This window comes from Pygoscelis adeliae, unplaced genomic scaffold, assembly GCF_000699105.1.
Source record: "Pygoscelis adeliae isolate BGI_AS28 unplaced genomic scaffold, ASM69910v1 Scaffold56, whole genome shotgun sequence".
NCBI classification, from domain to species: Eukaryota; Metazoa; Chordata; class Aves; order Sphenisciformes; family Spheniscidae; genus Pygoscelis; species Pygoscelis adeliae.
The window spans coordinates 552627-572417 of NW_008824944.1; positions in this window are offsets into that span (position 1 = coordinate 552627).

Below are 19791 nucleotides of genomic sequence, written 5' to 3' on the forward strand. Positions count from 1 at the left end.
AATAATTAAGAATAGGAGCTAGAAGATTAATTTTAAATAAAAAATCTTCTCAAATGGAAATGTCAGGTCATAAAAATTCCTTTTAAATCATAACAGCATATAAATCTTTGAAATTAACCATGTAATTACAATGTCTATCAACTTTTACCTTGAGCTTTGAGCCTCTCTTTTTAATCTCCCATTCTTTTTTAATGAATAGCTATTTTGAAATTAAAAAGTACTGTTCATTACACATGCCCCACTATAATAGGGTTTTTATCATATTTGCTCTATTTAAAAATACTTGCTACTTTGTAATTATTCACACGCCGATCCCTTCCTATATTGAGTAGAAAATAAAAAATGAAATAGAAGTCAAAGGTGCTTTAGAGCTGAATGATTTACACAATTCATTAAGGACGGTGATTTTTCAGTTAGCATCAGATTAAATGGTTACTTACTCTCAAATAGCCCTTGGGGAGTTGAATTGCTGGGTAGCAAACAGATTAAAGTTTGCATTGAAAGAAAAATTGAATTCAGAGGTAATCAATAGCATAATAGGGGCAGTGAGTGGTGCCTGCTGCCTGAAATGAAATTACCATATTTTTAATCTTAATTTTCCACTCTGTTTATCTGACAGTGTGGATGTGCAATCCAAACAGATAATGAGAGAGTGGGATATTGACACTGCTGTCCTCTGGAGTGCTTGTTTTCAGTGATTAAATGCTGTGATCTGTGATTACTTTGTGCAGGGATGTCAGAGCTGCTGGCCAGGACTATGGGAGGGACACCAGCTCAGCAGCTGTAGCTCTCTGGTCTCTCAGGTCCTAATGTCTGAAATTCATTTTCTGCCGGCTATACAGGGCGGGGGAAAAATTGCCTATTTATGTATATACTTCTGCTGCACAAATTACAATAATTAATCCCATTACTATTGTTGTCCTGATTCAAAAACGTTTAATTAGATCAATATGTAGCGCACCCTCTCTGTAAGAGCTATACTGACGAGCCACGGAACTTGCGAGGGATAGTAAGACATGAGTTATCATACAAAGCATGACTAGCAAAGTTTGGAGGTAAAGTGAATTATCTTTGTAGCAGAAGACGACGGATAATGGAAAACGTGATTGTATCAGAGATCCAGCAAAGCCAGTTGGTGCAGATATATGGAAATCTGAAATGTAAATAATACCCATTGTAAGTATAACATCCGCAGTCTTTTAAAATGCAAATGTAATGATAGAGATGTTTTTGTAAAAAACATAGAAGGATTTGGGAACAAAACATGATTTTAAAATTGTAATACATTAACATAGCTAACACAACTGGAATGCAGAAAAATATAATGATGCAACCTCCTCTTGACAAACATCCTCGAAGATTTCTTAATTCCATGGAATATGAAATCTCAAAATACTCCTGGTGTTTGTTGCTTGACCCAAATGTGACGTGAACCATTTGCATTTTGATTAGAACCAGCAAGATGTTATGTTCAGTATCAGGGCCTGATCCTGCCTGATAATGGGATTACTGGCGTGTAGCAAGGTTATTTGTGTCCCTCAGCCTTGCAGGGATCAGGCCCCGGAAACAGAATTTAGGAAGCTTTAAGTGCGTACATATGTGCCTGTGTGATGGATGGGTAGGTTATTTGAACCGGAGTATGTCAGGCCTTGGCGGTGTATTTATCAGTGACAACTATCATGTTCTCTGGAGAATTAGCGTCTCTCTGTAATACAATTTCCACATTTGATCACAGTCTGAATTGGACTTCTCGCTTTTCTAACACCACCACTGGAAGACTCTCCTGGTGCACCTTCCCAAACCTTTGTATCAAGGATTACTTTGGTCTAATAAGAGAGGTTAATATTTTAACCAGTCGTTAGCTATTTTTAGCTATTTTTAGGTTTGGGGTTTTGGTTTTGTTTGTTTGTTTGTCTTTTACCACAGTACAACATAGAAGGCAAGGCTTTATTTTCACAGATGCTGGGTTCTCACAGCTACCGTCGCAGTCGTTAATGTCTGCAAGATTTTACTCCTCCTGAGCATTAGGTGCCGCATAAAGAGCTGAAGGGCTCCTGAGCGCAGCTCTGAGCCGCAAGCACAAGAGCCTCGCTCCCTGTGAGCATCCGCATCTTCATGGGGCTCACGTTTCTTGGTCTCTAGCTGGACAGAGGGCAAGGAGGGTACACCTCACAGCAGGTAGGTCAAAAACGCCCAAAAGTCAGCTCCTTCTTTCCTTGCATATATAGATGCATGCATGCGTGCACTAGATGAATAGCAGATTGATTTACAGGGGTGAAAGCTGCGGTCCACAAGCGTCCTCAAACTTTGCCTCTCCATAGTTATTTCTACAAGTCGGAGCAGGGATATGATGCGTGAGCTGATGTACAGCTGTTGCCCGATCGGGTGTTCTTCACCAGACAAGACTCTCTTTGCCCTTCCCCTTAAAACTAATTCAAACAGGTCTAATAACATGCTGATTCACTCTTAATTTAACCTTCCCCTCTCTTTGAACACAGTTTGGATGCTCAGGTGGAAACAACACAAAAGAGCTTCTTTACCTAGAGAAACCAAATCGCGGGAGCTCTGTAAGATCAAATCCCCGAAGGTTTAGAGGAAGCCCTGTGTTACTTATGGGGAGCAGAAATAGCAAAACAACTGCTACTGCAAGAATTAATAAAGAAAGTGGAAATTGCCACAGAAACAACACCTCCCCCCCATACCAAAAGCTTAAACATGGCAAACAAAAGGAATATCTGTAAATATAAAATCCATTTAAGAGATCAAACTGAAAATGATGTAATGAGATTTCTTCCATTGCCTTCCTTAAAACACTATCGCTGCAGGGGTACTTTTTGGGAGCTTGTTCCTACCCCAGAGAAACTGATAGTAAAAAGAACTTCAGAGGGAAATGAAAAAGGATGATAAGTCAAAAAAAACTTCGGCATGTGTGTCCCCCCCAGTATGGGGGCTAGCTTACACAGTGTGTAATGCCCAAAGGGGCAGATCCCGAATAGTCCAATTTAGTTTCTACATCTGGTAAGAGTTTCGAATTTGACACAAAGAAATATAATACAGCAGAATGTAGCTCAATGCTAACAGAGATATCTGCAAATATTTGTTAATCCCTGTTAATATTTTTCTTCTAATAAATCATGATTGGTCATGTATCTTGCATGGTGGTATTCTTGTTCCCTTACTTAATGCTTACGCAGATGAAGGCTCTGATGCAACACTACTGAAATCAATGGAAGTTTTATCACTGACTTCTGTGGGAACAAGACCAGGATCAAAATGCAGATGGAGATTTTCCCAGTCTTAATTCCCTGTTAATGACTGACCCAGTGAGAGGATGGGTGAGACTAGCACATTACCATGAAAGCAGTTGCTTTTTTAAGGGCAGTCTTTTTTTTTTTTTTTTTCTGATTTCAAACCTTGCTGTTCGCTCAAATGAGATAATTATACAAGTATTTCTAGCATGAATAGTCATGCATGTTAAATTATAATGCCTTTTCCAATGAATACTTAAATATATGACCTTGAAATTTGCTTTTTTTTGCAAATGCTTATGTCAGTAAAATTAAAATACACTGCAGTGCTTGGAAAGTGAGTGTAAAAGAGGTGTGAGTGTGGCAGAAGCAAATCCAGTTAAATATCTGATCAAACATTCATGACAGTATTCACCCACCTTTAGTAAGAAGACAGTGTCCAAAATATTCACATAATTATAACCCGTGCTTTCAGCAGACATTTAAGATGACATTATTCTCATATTAATCTTTGAACAGTGCATTGAGGTGATACTTTGTCACCTCCATATCGTCAATGACATGAGTTCCCCTCAGAATTGCCAATATCTCACCGAGTCACTTGCTTTACCATATTTCTTTGAAACTGTTTTCTCCTGAAATTGCTACGTCTGCTGTGTTTGTCACATCCATTAATATAAAACACAATGAATTAATATTAGCAATATTTTTAAAAATTGCTAAAAAGTCTTGACATGAGAAACTCCCTTGATTCATGACGCGGAGTTCAGGTTTGCTCTCCTTATTCTGCAAACTATTGTTGATAAAGATGACAGAGAGAGAGAGTTGTTTTCCACAGTTATGCAGAGTTTACAAACCTGCTGAAGTTGAGGAGCTTGTTTGGGGCTGGTGAAGTAAGAAACTATCTAGAAGAGACGTCAGTGGGAGGAGCAATATGGTTGCAGTTGTTTCCCATATATTAACACCCAGCTACCATTTGCGGAAAATTTTAAACTCAGATGTGAGCGACACTTAGTCTTCTAGCTTTCCTTAAAACAGGGACATCTATAGTCATTATTGCTCTTTGCATTGTGTTATCTGTACATGCATCAAACTCCTTATCAGCACTTTAAAATCCTGATCTCTGAGACTCGGCAATATTGCTAATAAACACCCATTGAAATGGAAAGCGGCTAAAAAATTGTTTGAAATTCTTTCCTGTCTTCTGACTACAGAGGTATAGCCCAAGCAAATGTTGGGGTTTGTAAGAGCACAAAAGCTTTCTTCTGCCCATGTACCTGCAGTCACCACTTTAAGTATATTGAGCTTCAGCGCACACAAAGGAGAAGCAGAAAATCCAAAGCAATCTCTTCCCTTTCACTCCTTAAATCCTGACATGCTCCATCACCTCTTCAAAATAGTGAGCTGCCCTTCCCCAAAATGGAGAAAAGAAACAAAATCAAACGCAAAACAATGAAGAAGGGATAATCTGATCTTTAAATAAGGAGACATGTTGCTTGGGGCTTAAGCAGGGTAAAGTTTCACAATGATGTCACCTTCTTCTGAGAACGTGACCCCCGTGAGAGGTGAAGGGTGAAATATAAATACCGCTAATCCATTGTGTTTGTATATCTCTTAAATATGTGCCAAGTTTGGCATGGCTGACTCCACCAACTGTCTGGCAAACTAGGAAGTCTTCACTACAGGCTTTGAATGGGCAGTATTCATGGAAATCAAATGGCTGCTCTTTTTTTCTGGCTGAAGTACAGCTCATTGATGCATTTTCATTAAAAATATACCTTTTTCGGGTCTCATTTCTGACAAAACTAAGCCTGATTTTCACATACAAAACCAGAGGAGCCATTGCTTTTCGTGCGGACAGCAACATCTTCCACATGTAGTGGTTTCCACAATCCTAACTTAAAAGTCATGTGTGTGAAGTTCATTGTTTGTTTGTTTGTTTGTTTTAAATATCTGCTCCAATCCAAACAGGAATGCATTCAGGAAAGTCATGTTGCCTGTGCGATAGAGGGTCTCGGAGTGGATGACACAATGTTCTCTCCTTGCCTGGTTGTCTACGTGTTGGTAAGGTGGAAGAAAGCTACAACAGTACAGATTTCTATTTTTAGGAGCTGTTAATGAAATATATTGAGAATAGAAGAAAATTAAGATTTTTAAGGATATCAATGGGTAACATTTGTTTGTTGTTGAAATATCCTTGGAGAGAACCTTGTGGTAGTGTAGTGGGAGCAGAAATGGAAACTGATTGAGAAACCACTGTCCAAGCTCTTTCTATTGTCCATGTGATGCCTGTTTGCTTTTAAGACCAGCAACATATGAAGCACAGATACAGATGGCATTTTAATAATATTTTTATTTAAAAGCACAAATGCTGCTAGGCATAACAGCTGGCAAGAGTACCAGAAGCCGCTGCCCCATCTCACAGAATAGGAGCAAAATCATTGCTCTGCCACTTGCGCCAGGGAATTTGTTTAATCCAGCATTCCTCTGCAGAGAACTTTACTGAGGGAGACACAGAGAGAAGGAGGATGAAGGAGAAAGGAGAAATACTTATTTATTTTTAAGAGGAGAGACAACCTTTGGCAAAAATGCTGTGCCCCAGGAGGCACAGCTTTTCCACACAAGGGCAGATCCTGCAAAATCCTTTCCTGTGAACTTGAGAAATGCTTTTTTGCCCTGCTCCCACCTAGCCAGGTCTGCAGGCATTTTTGTTTCTCTCCCACTTGTTCTCTCTTCTTTACTGCATGAAAAAAAGTTTCTTGTTTTTTTTGGTAAGAGCTTTCACAACCTGCTGTCATCCAACCTTTCATCTCTATTTTAAGTAGGTCCCCACTTGTTTTGACTGGGCAAAATATTCCTCTTCTCTGTGTTAAATTTGTGCACAGGTAGTCTTGGACTTTTTCCAGTGCCTGGGAAGAGTTTCCTGTGATGATCTCAAGATTATCAGTCAACACTGATTCTTTTTATTTCTCCAGGTTCTGCCTTTTCCTGGAGCAAAGATATTGCTAGTTTCTGTAGTCTGTGCAGTAGTCATCATAACCAAGTCCTAACCCAAGGCTGAGGCTCCTGGTTGGTCCAATAGTACCAAGTCAGTAATACCTAAAGCAGGAAAGGCTGAATATTTGTACATCACATTGATCCGGTTCCCATGTTCATGCATGTACCTGTCTTCACTACCGAGACTGCAGTCTCTGAAGAGCAGGAACTGCCCTTTATTGTCCCCACGTGTAGGGCGGGGGGTACAAGTCAGGTGGGTAAAAGTCACGTAGTGACTCACTCAGGTGCCTGAACACGTGTCTAGCCTGATTTTAGATGTCTTAAAGCATCGAAGACATCCATGTGGGCTGGGAGGTGTGACACAGGACCAACAGGACCCCCTGTGGAGAGGCCAGGGAGGCCAGGTAAGATACCCTAAAGCAGCTGATGTGACCCCATGCTCCTCTCATTAGGCCGTGGATCCCACCAGAGTGACTCTCTGTGAGCTGTGTTAGACAGCCGTGTCAGGCTGGCGCGTGTCGGTGCATGGGTACTCCTCCGCACAGGCCGGAAAGTCTGCCAGCAAACAACAAAAGTACTTGAGGCACATTAAAGTTTCAGCCTAACTTTTATTCAGCTGTTAATTAAGCCACTGGCTGCGTCTAGACTATGGGACCTGGGAGTGCTGCTAAACACCTGTGCATGGCACGTACCCACCCTGCTGCCTCCTGGCTCCAGCCCGGGGCACGATGCCCATGTTCGCCACCCGCGATGCCCGGCCCCGCCGGGAGCCCCAGCACATGCTCACCGGTGCCAGATTCGAGGGACCATGGCCACTGCTCTGGGAGCATCGCAACGCACAGCCAAAGGTTAGTGAGGACATGGCCTCTGTCACCAAAATAGAAGATGACTTTATTTTCCAAATAGTTTTATAAACCCCTCAAACGCTAGGTTGACAATGTTGAAAAACAGTCTTCTAGACATGCTAAGGAAATGCTAATAAAATAATGCAGTGAAGTCCCACTAGCTTTGAGAAATTAAGCTAGCAGCCGAACTCAGCCTCATGATAAAGTTAAGTGATATTTAGTGACTCTGGACATACACCAATTATCTGCATTAACAGAAGGAAAAGCCAAACGTTGTTACCCTGTGTGCTGAACCAAAGATATGGATCAAGCCATCAAATATGAGGGCTTCTCATTAGGCAAAATGAAGAAATTAGGTCACTACTTAAAAGTCAACAATTTCCATTTGTTGACTCAAGCCACAGATCTAACTTGCTACAAAAATTGTATTTTCAGTCTCGTTTTGGGTTAATATACATTTAAGGATATCTCCTGGGATGGCCTCAGCACCCAAGGTACAATCTAGAAAACTTCATGGTGTGGTTCACTATGTTCATGGACTGATGCAAGAGAACTGTGAGGAGGAGAAAGGAAACCTTGCCCGGGAAGCAATGCAAAATACAACAACTGGAAGCATGATTCCATGGCAGACAAAGACAGAGCAAGTGGCAAAAATCAAGAAACTTGTGGTGCTCGAGTAAATCAGCTCCTGTTTACTTCATATCACTGCACTTTTGCAAGGATGGAGTATACTTCTCAATTTAGAAGTGGATGGCAAAAAAAAAGTGTGCAGGCTCTTGATTTTAAAGTCACTTTTCTCCCTGAAATGGGTGTGCCAGCTAGAGGTGGCATTTACCCAGACATCAATGAGAGACAGAAATAAACAGCTTGCGAAGGGATTCGTCTCACCCCGAAAGAGACACCTAAATGAACTTTTCCCTAAAAAGTGTGCATTTTTCTCCCTTGACTGAGATGACACTTCAGGGCAGTCGGCTCATGTGCAGCCATGTAAGGTTCAGGGAAGAGGAAGCTGGTGCAGATGTTCCCTGCCAAGCAGAAGGAAGCTGCCCATAAACCTCTGCAGCTTCTCCTCATGGTCAGGTCTACCCACTGAGCAGAAGCCATGTACTACACTGAGCTTTCTGTTTCCTGAGGACATCCAAGCAGGGACACTCCAGCTGACACCTTCGTCTTAGCAGCAGGTCCAGACCCTGTGTTTGTTTTGAGAAACAGAGACTGCTGTATGGTCAGAAAGCCACTGAGATAGCATAGACAAAAAGATGTCCAGTCATCGCTTTGTGGTTATTGGTGTGCTAACATCAGCCTGGGGCTTTGCAGGGCAGCCTCCAGAGGAGACCGAATCAGCAACATCAGCTGAAGACACTCTAAGCGCAATTCATCTGCCCCTGTTTTTGGGTAGGCAAGAAAATGTCTTGTCTCTAAGGATTGCCACCTAATTTCCAGCACTGAAGAGTAGCTATACTTCAGAGATGGACCCATTTTAGAGATCAAAGGAGGAAGCAAATTCCCTCACTGTTCACACAGCTGTTCTACCTAAAAACTTGTATAATAAAGAATTACTGGCAAGACAGACTTTTTTTCCTGGAGTAAAAACTTGCTATCAATCTAAGAAAAACAATTTAGAACTGAGACACCTGCCATAATATTATTTTCATTTGATACTGTATTTCATTTGAGCTTGACTTTAAAAGGACACGTGTGCCTGTGTGCGTTAGAAAAATGGTAGATTTAACTGTGGAAAGTGGAGTCAGCGGTCATGAAAACTTTTACCATGTGGCGAGTATATAATCCCCCTGTAACACCAGACCATAATATATAATCTATAGCAGGGAACTGAGCAGAAAGGAGAAAATCAGTCATTTACAAGTAGTCCCTTGTGTCATACCTTTATTACAGAACGGCTTTGCATACAGCCTGTCTTGCCAGCTTTTAGTGTTCCACGCTGCAAATGAAAGGGAGGAGGACTGCACAGGCAGAGGGCTTCCCGGACAGAGGTTATAATTTCTCTCCCTGTTAATGGCAAGTCCTCTGAAAAAGAAAATAATTCACACGGTGAGGGGCGTGTAACCTACTGCGTATATAGGTTGTTAGTGATATAGAGCCCTGATGATGCTGGCAAATGTGAAGTAATAGCAACTAACCCGGATGGCTGAAGGTCTTACAGGTATCACTCATATATGGATCAATACGTAACAGCAATTCCCATGCATTCGCCGGACCAGGATCTTTAAAATTTTACTGGCTACGATTGTAGAGCTATTCAGGTTAATTCTTCCTAGGTGCTAGCAGTGGTAGTAAATATTTATATTTATATTATGGTGGTGTCCAAAGGAACCAGTAGGGGAGCATTATGCATAGAACTGTATAAAAAAGAAAAGATATAATCCCTTCCCTGCGGAGTTAACCATCTAGAGGACACAAATAAAGGGTAGAAGAATGGGAATAAAATGTACATGCAAATGAGTATAGCGATGAATTGGGGCAGCTTTGTGAGTTGTAAGATTTTTTTTTTTTATTCCTTTAAGGAAGAGATAAAGATACACAATGGTTGCTATCAAGTCACTGGGAAATTCTAGGCGACTTGCATTCATTTTTATTTCAGAAAAGTGGGTTTATTTAAAGTTTAAAACTTTCTACTGTTATTTTTTAATTTTTTTTAATTTCTGATGTTTTTCTTTAATAGAGGAAGGGGAAAAAAACATAAACCATAGCAATTCCTGCTTCTTTGGATGTGTAAACATTGGACCAGGATTTTATTATCTATAATATGCCAAGGAACGAGCCATAATTTGCAAGTCATATGCACATTTGTTCAAGCCATATAAAAGATCCAACTGCTGGTGACTGTCTCACCTGGTTTTAGAACGGGGCTCACACGGATAGCGCATCAGCTGCACCCCCTGTGAGGGACATCCATCCCTCTCTTCATGAGGCTGCATGGAAAGCAAACCTCCCACAAGTGCGCATACACACCTGATGAGCAATTCCTGCTCCCTTAAAGAAAAAGAAATAAAAAATCAGAGTTAAGTTATGCCTCTCCCCTTTCCAAGCCCTGGTGGAAGTGGGGGGAAGAGGAGGGTCACCTTGCCTTTGGTGAGGTTGTAGGGCTGATTGCTGTCGCTCCTGGCCTGCCACCTCCGTGGTGTTACTGGGCAGCTGAGGGGGAATTGAGCAGGATGGGGGCTGCCCCTGCCCCAAAACCATCCCTGCTTCCCACGGGAGCAGGATACCCCCAGGCGAGCCCCAGCGGGAAAGAAGAGTGGTCAGATTTGGTATTTAGCTCCTGAGTTTAGCTCCCTGAATTGTTGATTGTTTACCAGTTAAAGTGGAGTTCTTGGGGTGGATATTAGCAAAGAAGGAATTAATTAGGCAACTTCTGTAATCCTGTCAACACTGCTCTGGCTTGCTAGCAGAAGCTGTGGCATTTTCACATTTTCTTCTTCTTTATTCTGAGCATTTCCCAGGTAACAGGGAAGGCGAAGAAGACGGCAGCCTTTTAAAACTGCCTCCCTATAACTTACCTTGACAGTGAGATGAAACTGCTTTTTCTTCATGTTTTCCTGGCATAATCCCTTCTCTCTTTTCTTAATTCATTTCATGGCAACCTGTAATCCTGGAGCTGATCTAAAAAGGCCTTGCTTTGCACGTGTCTGTGTCTTATAAAATGTATTCTTCATCACTTTCCAGGAAAAAAGATGTCCTAAGACACTGGGAGCAAAGCAGGGCTTCAAGCGACACAGTAACAATTTCATTGTTTAACTTAAATAATGAAAGCTTTGGGGTTCTGGTTTTTATTTTTAAATGTTGGAAGTGAAATGTGGTAGTGATATTTGAGTTACGAACAATGTCACTTATTCTTTTTCTGCTTAGTAGTCAATATAACAACGTTCTGGGCTACAGTGCTCTTAGCTGTGGGTAATATTGATTAGCTAGATTTTGGGCATAAAAAGGTAAAAAGAAGGATGGCAAGGAATGGTAATGCTTTTGTGTGTGCTACTTTCTGGAAAATTTAATTCTTTTTTATTGTAGTTTGTCCTTTTCCTACATCACAGGAGTAAGAGTTGATTAAAGAAACAAAGAGCATGCACAAGCATAATATAAAGTCAGCAACTTAAATTTACATAACTTAAATTCTTAATTTAAGAGACATAAATAAGGAAAAAAATTCCCTCCAGGAATTCAAACAAAAGTTCTTTGGATTTTGTCTTTTCAACATTATGAACAAAATCCTCACTACCCAAAAGCAGAAGAAAACTTAAGAGACTATAGCTGCAGGAAGGGGAAGAAGGAGGTTTAAGTTTCAGAGACATATTAAAAAATCAGTCTAAAATTAGAAGGACAGACGTTATTATCTGTTCTGACCCTAAATGGCTTTGTCTGATTGTTTCTTTTGGGAGGCTGCAGAGAGCTGCTCCCTTGGAGAAGGCTGTTGCTTCTACCAGGGGCTCTTGCTAAACGACCAAGAGGGACAGTCTCCTTCTAAGTGATCTGGTTGAGTCGGGTTAGAAATGGGTCTCCTCATCATTCCTACTCTGGGTGTTCTTTTTGTTTCTCTGCTTTTACTGCTGTTTCTGCTTATGGCATAAACCCCATCTCCCTCCCCTGCAACAGATTTTCATTATATCTGGGTTTAGTACTATATATTTGAAGTTCCTTTTTTTCTTGCAGTTTCTTGTTTAGTCTGTGCACACAAACAATGACACTTCCTCACAGCTGAAAGTACTGCACATAACCAAAGAGCTTCTTTTTTTCTAGCTCAGAAATAAAATACTACAGGTGTGTCTGCAAGTGTCAAGTGAAAAAAAACACAACAAAACAACATGGAAATGGCAAAAACAATAGCAGCATTAGAGAGGTTTGTTTATTCATATGATAATGGGCAGCTTTAATGTGAACTTTTTACATAGTCGAGCCAGTGAGATCAATTTAATCCGGGTGGGTTATTCTTCTCTCAGTGTAAAAGACCATTGATTCCTTCTATTGGCTCAGTGAGGGAGCTCTTCAGCATAGCAGCACGCTGAAGAAGCTGGTTGAAAGCCACTGAAATCAGCAGGAGCCTTTTAATTGACTCTGAATCAGGCCCCAACACTGTATGTAAGTGCTCTCCTTTCGTAAAACTTTCTGTTTCTTGAAGACAATTGGACTACCTAAATAAAACTCAGTTTTCCCATTTAAATATTCTCTGCTAATCAATTCTTTATGGGGGAAATATTTTGCTTGCGCTACATCTTCTGTGTGTTTAAATTCTGTAAGTGTTGCCATTTATAATCGCTTCATCATCCTTTGTTCAGGTGACTAATTAAAATAAAATATATTTTACGCCTAAACCAATATGAGACTCATTTTATACATTTCATTTAATTACTTTTTACTTTGACAAATCACATTGTTAGAAATGTACTAACAGATGGGGTGGATTTTAAAGTCAGTATAAATTACGACTCCTTAATTTTTGCAAGTGTTGAAGAATTTAATTGTCTCTATTCAAATTTTTGGCTTAACTCCTGTGGTTTGACTTGTTAGGATTCCAGACATGCAACACAAGGAGCAGGGAATTTCTGGACTGTGCAGGGCCTTTTGGGAAAAAAAAAAAAAAAGAAAAGGAAAAAAAAAAGAAAAAAATCCTAAGGAGGAAAGGAAGTTAAGACAAAAGGAAGGTCTGAACAGAAGTGCTCAGAACGGCCCGTCCCAGAGCGAGGGTTAGGATGTCGAAGTGCTCTTGCTGAATAACCCTGCTTGTTAAGGGCAACAGAAGCAGGACTCTCTTGTTGTGCCCACATACCAGGTGCAATGAAATAAAGGCTCTGAGTGTGACCCCAGTCCAGGAGTGGGGGAAACTCTCATCCGAGTATAAAATAAGAGCTTGGGTAGCTCCAGCTAGCTGTAAAACATAGTTAGCAGTGAAACACTGCTTCAGGGTGCCTTTTTTTCTTTCTCTTTTTCTTTTCTTTTCTTTTCTTTTCTTTTCCTCTTCTCTTTTCTTCTCTTTTCTTCTCTTCTCTTCTCTTCTCTTCTCCTCTCCTCTCCTCTCCTCTCCTCTCCTCTCCTCTCCTCTCCTCTCCTCTCCTCTCCTCTCCTCTCCTCTCCTCTCCTCTCCTCTCCTCTCCTCTCCTCTCCTCTCCTCTCCTCTCCTCTCCTCTCCTCTCCTCTCCTCTCCTCTCCTCTCCTCTCCTCTCCTCTCCTCTCCTCTCCTCTCCTCTCCTCTCCTCTCCTCTCCTCTCCTCTCCTCTCCTCTCCTCTCCTCTCCTCTCCTCTCCTCTCCTCTCCTCTCCTCTCCTCTCCTCTCCTCTCCTCTCCTCTCCTCTCCTCTCCTCTCCTCTCCTCTCCTCTCCTCTCCTCTCCTCTCCTCTCCTCTCCTCTCCTCTCCTCTCCTCTCCTCTCCTCTCCTCTCCTCTCCTCTCCTCTCCTCTCCTCTCCTCTCCTCTCCTCTCCTCTCCTCTCCTCTCCTTTTTTTGTTGAGAAGAAGAAAGTCTTTCAGCTTCAGTAATTTTAAATTTGGATGTTCCCAAAAGGAGTCCTTGAGAGTTATCCTCTACTAGCCTTCTTCTCAACTGTCCTTCAGTCTGCTCAGCAGCTGTGTTACTCCTGACACTTCACTCTCCTTCCCTCGCTCTTACAGAGCAGATCTTCCTCCCGCAGCCCGGGCAGATGGGCCACCATGGGCAAAGCCATGTTTCTCGCCCACTGCTCCAAACCTGTTGCTGTTCTTCTCAAATCCTCCCCCACACATCCTTTGATATATATTACTCCAAACCCTGCTCCTGGTGCTCCTGAAAGAGCCATCACCAACAAATCTCTGTTTATGACCTTTTCACAATTCCCTTTCTCCACGCTTTGTTTTACACCATAGGTGTTTTGCAAACTCCGCCTCTTCACACCCCGTGCTGTGTTTATGACTGGCAGTAAGTTGTCTAAACATAGGCGTAGAGTGTCCCACCGGGCCTCGAGCTATACTGTAAGGGTGTGGGTCATATCAGCAAGGTCTACACAGCTGCCTTGGATACAGTTAGACATCTAAAATGACTCTAGATGTTTGTGTTTGGTCAACCGGGTACTACCCCATGTGAATGAACATTAGCTGCCTTTAGTGACTGAAAAACTGCACCGCATGGCCACTTCTCAGGCACCTGCAGCTCTTTGTGGTGCTTGTGATGGTCTTCAGACTGCCCAAGCTTAAACTGGGGCAGTCTGTTAGCTCACTTCATCAGGCAACATCAACACTCTTCGAGAAAGGTCTCCTTGATCAGATGATGATCATAAAAATGTATCAATGGGAAACAGAGAAATGGCCAGGTTTCCCAGAGGAACAGATTGAGTATGACTGACCCAACTGCGTCCATGAGTCCCATCAGCCCCTGAAGTGATGCCCTGCAACAATGTTTGCTTTCCTGATAGGTCTGTGCTTGGCACACTCATTCCCCTTCTGGATCCAAAATTCCCTTGTAGTACTCCCCAGATGTCTCCTTATGCCCTCACCTGAAGAAAGGCTTGTGCCCCATGTCCTCCGTGCATAACACAAGTGGGTGGAGGACTTATGCCTGTGCTCAACATGAAGTAGAGATATTATTTACATTGGCACTTGCTGTTTTCAGTGCCACTAATGTCTGCCTATGAGGTTTCATTCATACATAGAGTACACACGATGCAGAGCAGGCATACAGGTGTGCGGAATAAATTCCACTACGTGTGCTATTCTACTTCTGAAGACAAAAATCACATTAAATTAACAAGGAATGTCATCAAGTCCTAGCAAGTGATTAAGCTCATAGATCTGTGGCTATAAGACTGTGGTGTTGACTAGCAGGCTGTTGATTTTTCCATGCTTGCCAGTTTTGAACTGGTGTTAGAGAATTTGGAAACTCCGGATTTAGAGTTTGGTTTTGAAAGTTCAGCTGATTCAGAGACTAGGACGCACTAGTACAGCTTCTGTACCCATTATCTCATGATTTAAATGTTCTCTATTTTACATTAGCTAATGATTTAAGTGCCATTAGATATCTTTGTATGACATTCAATATGAAATAATCAACTAGCTTAGGGTAACATTGGTCCCATCAATCACACTCCCTATTCCTCCCACAGCATTGTTAATGAAATGTTGGTAAGAAAGCCCACAGGCCCAAGTATAGCATTAGAACTAAGGGGGTGAAAGGTGACATTTCATTATTCAATTTTTTTTTGTCTTGGAGTCCCACTTCATTTCAACAAAGAGTCCAGAAGGGGCATTTGCTCAGAAAATGTTTTATAACTCCTATGATATCTGTCCTAACTATTATTTGTGTTTAAGCTGATTTGCTGATAATACAGCAACATTCAATGGACAAGAAAGACCCCACCTCTTTTAAAAACATACCTGATGCTGGAGCTTGGCATGATTCCTTTGAGGGAGGATCCTGGTAGGTCTTTGTGTCCTTATGTTCTTTGTGGTGAGATGGGTGCCAGCTCGAAAAGACCAGCTTGTTTGTTTAAGTAGTTTTAATAATAAAGTCTGTTGTTACAATGGAGCTAAATACAGATGTTGTTCCTCATGGTTTTGCCTGACTGATTTGTAGGTAAGGGTGAAAATGTGTGGATATGAAGGTAAAATGTTGTCACATGCAGGACCACAGAGTTGCTCCGAGGCCTTTCAGTGGAGTCCTCATTAAAAGATAACATACCAGTAAATGAAAAAACAAATCTGGCATCATCGCACACTTACATAACAGGGGGTGAGCAGCGTGTCAGGGACCTAGACCATCTATTTAGTCACCTTCCTCTCTGTTGTGGTTTAACCTCAGCCAGCAACTGAGTACCACACAGCCGCTCACTCACTCCTCCCCCCCTGCCCCCGGTGGGATGGAGGAGAGAATCGGAAAAAAAGTAGAAGTGAGAAAAACTTGTGGGTTAAGATAAAGACAGTTTAAGAGGTAAAGCAAAAGCCGCGCACGCAAGCAAAGCAAAACAAGGAATTCATTCACTACTTCCCATGGGCAGGCAGGTGTTCAGCCATCTCCAGGAAAGCAGGGCTCCATCACGCATAATGGTTGCTTGGGAAGACGAACGCCATCACTCTGAACATCCCCCCCCTTCCTTCTTCTTCCCCCAGCTTTATATGCTGAGCATGACGTCACATGGTATGGAATATCCCTTTGGCCAGTTTGGGTCAGCTGTCCTGGCTGTGCCCCCTCCCAGCTTCTTGTGCACCTCCAGCCTCCTCAGTCAGTAGAGCATGGGAAGCTGAAAAGTCCTTGACTAGTGTAAGCACTGCTCAGCAACAACTAAAACATCGGTGTGTTATCAACATTATTCTCATCCTAAATCCAAAACACAGCACTGTACCAGCTACTAGGAAGGAAATTAACTCTATCCCAGCCGAAACCAGGACACTCTCCAACGGTTGAAGCCACTAGAGAGACAGCGGAGATCTTCTGCTGAAGTGGGAACTGATCAGGCAATAAGGGGAGGCCTTTGGAGGGGAACAGAAAGAGAAGCCAGGGTGGAGGAAGGCCCACAGCAGTCCGAGGAGCAGTTAGTCAAGAAGGGACTGGTGTTTGTTTTGTGGAGTTATGTTTTGTGAATATAATAAAGGCAAACCCCAGGAAAGGCGCAAAGTTGGAAAGCAAGCCTGTCTGCACGTCTTCTGTTCAAAGCAGAGCAGGGACTCCAGCTGCTTGGAGAGCCACCTTTCTTTGAAACAATTTTGAAGTGAAAATTTCAGCCCTTTGTGCAACCGGTTAAAGCTTTTCTAATTCCCCTTTAATTTGGGAGTACTCAGAAAGCTCTCAGCATTTTTGCAGGTAACTGGCAAGCCCTTTGCCATTCTTTAATGAGCTCTTTTCTTTTGCTGAGAGATCAGGATTGAATTATTGTTAATATACACAGAAGAGGGACATTAATTAATTCCGAGGAAAAGAGGATATTTAACCTATTCTTGTAATTATCACCTAAAGTACATAAACCCTCAGCTGGGACCGGGTTCTTTTAAGACCGTTTCAGGTTATCATGAAGTCTTTTTCAATCAGGCACAAGCTCCATTCGATGCTGCACAAAAAGCCGAAGTCTCCGCTCTACTGCATTGTCCCAATACTGTACTACGGCACAGGCAACTTCATCCAGCCAGCTGTAGTGGAAAGGCTTGAGATTGCAGTTTTCTCCTCTCTGAAGATTTATGTGGTATTAAATAGGCAAAAAATGCGTCCTTCTGCTTGTGAAGAAGAGGGACACTATAATAGGTTCAGACTTTTTTGTGAAGGAGTCGAAATGTGGCACCAAATTCTGAAAAGGGTTTAATTAACAGCTTGGTTTTGCCAGACTTTTCTAGTGAAGAACTAACTTAGCTTCTGGACTATAACTCCAAAAAAGAACTATTGATATGTTAATTGTATATGATTATGAATGGTTATTTATGGCATTGGATCTCTCTGCTAAACCAATTATGCTCTATTTGTGAGATTTGCATTATACTGCATCCATGGCATTTAATTAAACTTCTATTTCTCTTCTTTCTTTTTGTTTCTTTCTTTTTGTTTTTCTTTTCCAGCCTTAAATGTATGATGAACTGCACTAGTCACTCAGTGGTTAAAGCTGAAATCAGCTATTCATTTGATCACCCTCACGCACATCCTACTCGGTTTGTGCTGCCCAGAAAATCTTAGCTGTGCCCCCTTAAATATTAACTCACCAACTTACCAGCTCAAGCTCAGTGAGTTTTTATAATTGTATCATCTTACATATTTCTAGAACTAGACCGATCAGTCACTCCGACTCTATTAGAGAAAACCATCTTCTCTATTTTAATGTATGTTTAAATATATTTATATAAACATAAAGGGGATGTTTAAAAACAGTGTAATGGCACAGCGTGCTATAATCTCAGTGTTTCTTTTGGTCTCCTCCTGCCAGTTAATAAACTGCAACCAGTCAACTGCATAACCAATGCTCTAATTCAGAACGTATCAAAAGGTTTGCGTGGGCGAGGTAAATTGGGCTGATAGTGAGTCAGGAGCTGGCTGGATCCTTCATTTGTTCATTCAGAGAATTTTTAATGTAGAACTAATTTTCAAGTAGTTGAATTTTTGTAAAGAAAATGAAATCCTTAAGGGGGCAATTTAGCTGGAATCCTCTGAAACACAGTTCAACATGGATTGCCTTTTCACAGCTGTTTCATGTGGAAAAGGATCTTAGGTTTTCATTCCCTCGACACCTGCTTTCTCTTTCTTTTCTGTAAGTGTATTACAGTGCACCTATTGAAAGAGCTGATAGGGGTTAGTGGAGAAGGGGGTTAAATCATGATACGGGATATACTTCTTTGTTACTCAAAACTTGCTTTGCCTCCTACTCACAGTGCCAGTGCCAAAAACGTTGGTTTGGGGCTTTCTGTGGTTGAAGTGTCCAAAAGTGGGAGTAAAGAAATACATATCCATCCTCTCTGCAGCCCCTCGTGTGCACTGGTTGCTGTATTACTGGGGCAGGGTGCTGAGAAATCTAGAGTAGAGGAGCTGATCTTCCAGTCCACATATGTATACACATATATGTGTGTGTGTGTGTGTGTGTGTGTGTATATAAAACTCCACTGTCCCTGCTCAGGCAGTGGCAAACAGCATAGAGCCAGTTCTTCAGTTTCAGAACATAATAATATCCTCTTCCTGGCCACAATGCTATTCATCACAGCCTTTTGCCAAATAACAGGCCTGAGTGGCCTGGAGGTCTTTCTGTGGACACTATTCCAGATTCAGTTTCCCAAAGAACATTTTGAAACATGCCAGTCCTAAAATATTTTCGGTCTTACTCAGACAAACTCTCACTAACAAAATTCGACTCTCGGACCTCTGTTCTCTAAGAACCGGAGTCCCTTCTGTCTCAGCTGAAGTCTCGACAGAAAGGAGTTTTAGCCTCTTGCTTGCATCTTAAGTGCACGATTTACAAGGTTAAAAACACAAAGCAGGAACAATTTGAAGCTATTTTCTGTGTGTGATCATGGGGATGGGAGAACATAGTTGGAATAATTGTATCAGAAAGGAATCTATTTAATTAGGTTCCTTCTACTGTTACACATTAGCAAATAAAATAGGACCACTGCAAGAGCATTTATTTAGCCTGGTTGTTGGGGCAAGTACAAGTGTTTATCATCATGACATTGCTAAGGGAGCCATTGCTAGAATCTAGTTTGAGATAGCTGAGGAAAAAAAATGTAGCTCTTATTTCAATTGGGACAATTTGCAAATACCCAAATCTTCTATTGTTTGAAGGGTTTATTTTACGACACAGAACCTATAGTTACTGCACCCCAAAAGTTCTCTTTTACGATTAGCTGAAGCACAGACAAATCATGAAAAGACAATTGTACACTTTCTTGTGTTGCTTTATGGGCTTTAAGTGCCTACAAAAAAGGATTCCTTATGCTTTAATTTCTCTTTATTTTTTTGACTGTAAAGACCCATGGGGTAAATGCCAGTCCCACAATCCTGCAGTTATATGGTTACTGTCAGCCTGCTCAAATGATGCTTCCTGTTCATTAGGCGTCCTTTCATCTGACAACAATGTACTGGCTTTGCTGCAATTCTTAGTCAACGCCCATCTCTTCAATAGCCTGTGAATAGTATTAAATAGTGTTTATGCTAGCTATTGTTGCCTTTTGTGTGGTTTGTCTAATTCACAGAGAAAAGTCTGCTTTTGTGGTCTAAGGCTGGCTACGTCATGGCACGCCCTGGGCCTTCTGATGG